Below are 6,688 nucleotides of genomic sequence, written 5' to 3'. Positions count from 1 at the left end.
CTTTTAGGCAAAATACCCACGTATACTGAGCTTTCTCTTAGTACGCCTCTTCCGTGATGTCCATATTTCCCTGATCTTTGATTTCAACAGGAGTTGGTCAATAGCTCCATATATGCCATTGGTCAGCCAGACTCCTATGGTGAGCAGTTCATCAGGTTGTCCCAGCAAGCTGAATGACAGCTGCAAATAATTAGCAGTCACAACTTCTAAAATGAAATCTGAGGAGTAAAGGGTTGCCAGTGGCTGGAAGCCTAGACTAGCAATTAGGTCACCCGTTGAGTCTTTGATTCATTGGTTTGCTTCCTGTAAGAGGCTTTTGAAAGTAAGAATGGAGCCCTACTTCCTTTGATCCAGTAAGCAGGATAGGGATGCCCAGGTGAAATTCTAGAAGCAGAGAGGGCGGGCAGCAATCCTTAAAAGATATAAAGTGACCCATTACCCAAAAGTTGCTGTAGCTTGTGGATGAACTTCCCATCATCCCTCCAGTGAGTCACTCTGTCCAGTAGACATGATTCCATTTGTGACAGCGCATCATTTATAAGAAATGCTGACAGAAAACAAGGAACTGCACACAATCTGTGAACACAGTGCTTTCTTTTTGCTTTAAAACAGCTTCCATGGCTCAAAGTTTTCATGTGTTAGGTTTGTTTATAGATTATGCTTAAATATTATTTTCATTAATGGCAAGATGAAATACAAACAGAAACTCAGATTGCTCTCTTAGGTTCTTATATATCTTAACCCAGGCCCTCCAATCACCTTATGGGACAGAACAAGGGTCTACCCAGCCAAGACTCTGCACCAGGCAGTGGCCCTCCTATCCTCCGTGCCAGCCTTTCTCAAACACTGAGTTACCCCTAGTCTCTAATACATTGAGCCCTTAGGCGTTCAGCCTGGCTATTCCTCTGAAAGCAGGGTGTCCCTTTCTCCCACGTGTACATGGGAGATGTGGATCTCATTATTCAGTATCTTTAGAGTTCCTCTTGCGCTTATTTTTCCTGTTACTAACCATAAATAAAATGTGTGCCTAAGAATCCACTTTTTAATGTTCGTAATCACCATACTAAATCTATTGGAACCAAAAGCTTTTGTGCATGTTGGGACCTAGGAAAAGCTTTGTGAAGAATAAGAAAGGAGGCATTGTACTGCCTACCCCGTAGCGTGTGGCTTCCACCCATCAGTTCTGCTATCTAAATCTAAAATCTCCTCTTTAGCTTTACTGTCTTTTTGTTCCTGATCTCTACCTCCAACAAAACCTGCCATTCACTTTCTCTATCTCCCTCTACCTTTCTTTTTGTAAAATAATATTTTTACATGTATCTACCTATATTTTTATTTGTGCACAGGATGTGTGTGTGTGAGAGAGAGAGAGAGGGAGAGAGAGAGAAAGAGAGAGAGAGAGAGAGAGGGGTGGGTGAGGGGGTGTGGGGTACCATACCACAGCACAGTTGTGGAGGTCAGAAGAAAACCTGCTTGAGTTGGTTCTTTCATTTCTTTAAGTAGGTCCCAAAGACCCAACTCAAGTTAGGCTTCCTAGCAAACAACCTTACTCACTCAGCCATCTCAGTGGTCTTCTCTCCCACTACCTTTCTTTATTATACGAAGTCTCTGCTTGTTGACCAGTTCCTACTTTCCTCAAGGTTTATCAAAATCTTGCTTTAACAAAATCAGTCTTGCTCTGAAAGGCAATAGAGGGACGGATATAAACTGAATTTATACTCAGAACAATAGTTTTACAGATCCGTGTTATAGTATAAGCATTTTCTTTGCATTCTTCTCTTATTCTGATTTTTAAATGGAAAAGCAGAGCCACAAAAGGTTCACTTGGTTTCCCAGAAGACTCAGAGGCCAAGTTTGTTCTGACTGGAATCTGTGTAAATTAGTCTACCCATTTTTCCCTGAGATTCCTGTGCTCTTTCTACCAGGTTTGACAGATGGTTTTTGGCAAGGCTGCACCATTTATTTATGTCAGGCTTATCTTTCTTGGCCTTTCATTTACTTTCTCTTTATCCCCTCCCCTCACACTCCTCTTCTCTAAGAAACACAGAAAAGACAAAAATAGCAGGAGAAAATTAATTTCTGGCTACTTGCCTAAACTTTGACCTTCTGTATCATCTGTAACAGTGTGCTTTAAGATAAGAAAACAGAAACCAAAGCAGAGGGCAGTGCCCACAGCAAAGAGCAGTTGCTGCAGCAATGCTGTGGGAAGCTGAGCCTCTTCTGAGGGGTCACTCAACAGAAAATCCCTCAGAAGTCGACGTTTTCCTAAACGTGTCAGTTTTTATGATCCCTGGAATCACAGCCACCGCTCACAGTCTCCTGTCAGTGATGGCTATTATTAAAAGGAATAATGGAGAGAGAGAGAGAGAGAGAGAGAGAGAGAGAGAGAGAGAGAGAGAATATTGTCACTTTCATTGTCAGGGAAAGAAAGTAAAAACAAACAGGTTTTGCAGTGCTTGACACCCTGAGGACAGCCCTCTGGTTTCACAGATTCAACCTGATACCTTATCAAGTGCTCTGGCCTTTGATGGGCCTGCATTCTAAACAACAAAATATTTTGATGGTATTTATTAAGGATTATAAGACATTACTTCCAATAATTTAAAGGTAAATTTCAATTCTTGCTATGTGAAAACTGAGTTTATTACAGCATTAATTATTAGCCAAAAAGTTAAACAGCTTATATAGATGGCGATAATGTTAAATAAGGATCAAAATACTTAAAGTATTTCATCACTTAAAGTAATAAATGGCCATCAGAGGGATAGCTTAATGATAAAGCACTTGACTTACTCTGTGCAAGGATCTCACCTAAATTCCTGAATCATTAAAAATAAATAAATGGAAAAAATTTGAGATCAACAATAACATAAAGATAAATACAAAAAGTAAACCTACAAATGAACCCTTGTTTTGACCTCAATCAATTTAATTATAAAGGCATGATTCTTTTTATGCCTCTTTAAAAAAATACATAGTTCCCTTGTTAATCCAATCAGTTAGGACAAATATCATGCATGATGTATGTAGTAATAAGGTTTATAGAAATTAACATAAAAAGAAGCTATTTCTTTTCCACAGAATTATATATTATCTACTAAGAAAGTACATACTACATTTCACAAAAAGATTTAGAGGAGCAGTTAATTATAAGACGTATGTTAAAAAAATTGGGAAGACTCAGAGCTTACATTTCTGTGTATAAAAATATGCTTTTTTTCTAGACTCCCTCTCTTCTAGCCTTCAAATGCGCACATATAAAAGTTCCCTACGTTTCTTCTACATAAAACCCCTAAGTTTTCTTTAATAGGAAAAAAAAGTAAGTGCATATTTTATTATAAAATAGCCTAAAATCTCACAGCAGAGAATTCAATAAATTAAATTATCATTTTATTTATTGTTGTTATTTTGAGACAGTCTCCATATGCAAGGGGGTAAAGAAACTGCGATGTGTGGCTGTGACCTTGACTTTTCCTCTGGTGAGAACATAGCTGTCACACACTTCTTCAAGAAGTTGGAGAAACAGAGCACCTGCCCGCTATCAGTGCTCATGAGAAAGGTGAAAAGGGGGGAGGGAGTGCTGGATTTGTTTAAGGCCTTCTGCTTAGATATTCTGTGTCAGATGTATGAACAGCTTCTGAATGCCCTCCTTTCTGCTACTTTCAGCAGGAATTACCCATCAGCACAGGGACAGTGATGGCAAGGTAGGCATTATGCAATGCTGGACCATCAGCCAGAATTGTGCTATCCTCAATCTCTCTGAAAAGTCTGGTGTTCCAGTCTCAGAATGACTCACTGAGTGTCTCTTGAGAGTCTCTCCTCCTGTCCCACCTAGCTGTGGGCTCTCAACCCCACCCAGTTTTGCGCCCACTCTCTGCATTTCCCAGTTCTCAAGTATTTGTCACCCTGAGTTACAGACCTCAGATTCACTTTCACTCACTTAAGTAGTTTTGTGGGAATTACTCATGATGTAGGCCACTGCTCATATCGGTTTGTAATGTTTTTGTCTGAGCTGCCACATATGATAGTATGTCTCCTTGACATTCTGAAATCCAAGAAATGTGGACTTGAGTGATCACTATGCTATAAGGATATAGATTGAAGAGGACCCCCTGCTCAGATGTGGCCGATTGGCAGCTCAGTCTCCATGTGGGTCTCTGAGTGAGGGGAGCAGGGGCTGCCTCTGTCATGAACTCAGTTGACTGCTCTTTGTGATCACTCGCACCTGCTGATGCAGCCTTGACAGGCCACGGAGAAAGAAGATCCAGACAATCCTGATGAGACGTAACAAGCTTTGGGCAGATGGCAATGGTGGAGAACTCCACCTTTCAGTGAACTAGGGGAAGGGGATGAGGATAGGGAGGGAGGGAAGGACTGGGGGAAGTTGAGGGAGGGGGCTTCAATTGGGATATATAATGAATAAGTTGTGAAACAAATAAAAATTAAAAATAAAAGAATATAAATTAGAAAACAGAGCCAAGACATTGAAGTGTCTATTAGAAGCAAGGGGTCTTAGGGTTTTTTCTTTATTAATTAATTAATTCATTCATTCATTTTACATCCTCATTGCAGCCTCCTCCTCTCCTCCCTCGCACACCATCTCCCACACTGTCCCCTTTCCTTCTCCTCACAGAAGGAGGATGTCCCCTCTGGTTACCAACCTGCCCTCGCACATTACGTGCTGTGTGACGAGGCACGTCTTCTCCCACTGAGACCAGACAAGGAAGCCCAGTTATAGGGACTGGATCCAAAGGGAAGCATCAGAGTCAGAGAAGGCTCCCGCTCCAGTTGTTGGGGGACCCACATGAAGACCACACTGTGAATCTGCTAGTTACGTGCAGGCAGTGGAGGACCAGTCCATGCATGCTCTTTGGTGGGTGATTCAGTCTCTGTGAGCCCCCATGGACCCAGGTTATTTGACTTTGTAGGTCTTCTTGTGGAGTCCTTGAAAGGGGCTGTAGTTTAACAGAAAAAAAAATGGTACTATTTACAACATGGAGAAACAGCACAAGTTTTTTGGGGGAAAACTTAGAAAATGGACAAAAGGGGGCTGTAGAGATGGCTCAGGGGTTAAGAGTATAGGCTGCTCTTCTAAAGGTCCTGAGTTCAATTCCCAGAAACCACATGGTGGCTCATAACCATCTTGGTGCCCTCTTCTGGCATGCAGACATACATGCAGGCGGAACACTGTATACATAATAAACCTTGAAAGAAAGAAAGAAATCTAGAAAGAAAGTGGACAACAGATAATCATTCTAAAACCTGGGGCTGGAGAGAAAGTTTAGCAGTTAACAGTCCTTGCTGCAACTTCAGTAGACCAGAGTTTAAGTGCCATTACCATATCAAGGAGCTCACAAGCTCCTGAAACGCCGCCAGCTCCAGAGAATCCTTATACTATAATGGAAAAGATGGACATTGAGATATGAGGTCCCACTGGATGATACAATTGTGTGGAAGATAGAGATCAAGAGTTATAGCATATCGGCATTAGACAGATCTGAATTAAAATGCTGTTTCATGGCTTTCTGGCTTCATGATCTTGAACAAGATAGTTACTCTTCCTGTATCTCTGCTGAAAATGCAAACTAGGTTTAATAGTTGAATAGTAGTAATATTGCTAAAAGATCATGGGGCTGCTCAATAAAATGTCAAGCACATGCCACATAGCAGTGTAGTTCAGTAGGATAAGCCTATGACTATCAGGCCATTTGTTTTTAATCTTCCAAAGTTTTCTGTTCCATGAAAAAGCCAGCTTATTATGAACTAAATAGCAACCAGGTAAGAAGAATGAAAGGAGTTACACATTTCCTCTCTTATGATGTTTGGTTACTACTGTCCTTGTTCTTAAACCTAGGAGCCTTCAGACTCTGATTTACATGTTTGTCACCTGTGAGGAATTACTCAGGTGGAGTTGGTACTTGTGTTTCCATAGCAGCTGTGTAAAATTCTAGAATAATAATTATAACCACACAAAATACTTTATTAAGTATATCCATCACACATTCAGTGTAATTCTGTCTCGTCTTTTATGTGACTCTACATTGCCAAAAAATAATGGAAATTATTGCAATCCTTTTACACAAAGACTAGGAAACTGAGGTAAAGACAAGTCAGAGAACTGTAGGGAATTTAATTTTGTAACTGAGATATGGACAATGATTTTACCTATGCCAAAGCCCATGTCAGCTGTTAGACACAGTCTTGTCCAGCCAAAGTATTTAAACTGTTTATTTACTTCTGACCTGTCCAAGAGCTCCTGGAAACCAGAGGTTTCCTCTCACACCCAAATGTCTCTCTGGTAACTAATCCTGGGGCTGGCATGTGTAATTCACTAGTTGATAATTGTTCATCAAAACTGAGTAAGTGAAGCCAGATGCCTTTGATTTCAGTGCTTTGAAAACCGAGACAGCAGGATCACTGCAAGTTCAAGACCAGTCGGTACTATATGGCTGGCTTAGGTGTGTGTGAGCTACAGAATGAGACCTGTTCTCACAAAAATAAAACATGAGGGGGCTAGAGAGCTGGCTCGGTGCTTAGGAGCACTTACTGCTCTGGCAGAGGACCCAGGTTTAATTTTAGCCCCCACAGAGCAGCTCACAACCTCCCAAAACTCCAGCTCCAGGGGCTCTGGTGCCCTCTCCTGGCCTCCCTGTCCACCAGGCATGCTCATGGTGTAAAGACATACATG

The sequence above is a fragment of the Meriones unguiculatus genome, chromosome 11 (assembly GCF_030254825.1).
Source record: "Meriones unguiculatus strain TT.TT164.6M chromosome 11, Bangor_MerUng_6.1, whole genome shotgun sequence".
Lineage (NCBI taxonomy): Eukaryota > Metazoa > Chordata > Mammalia > Rodentia > Muridae > Meriones > Meriones unguiculatus.
The sequence above is the reverse complement of the archived record's forward strand: the minus strand, read 5'-3'. Positions refer to the sequence as shown.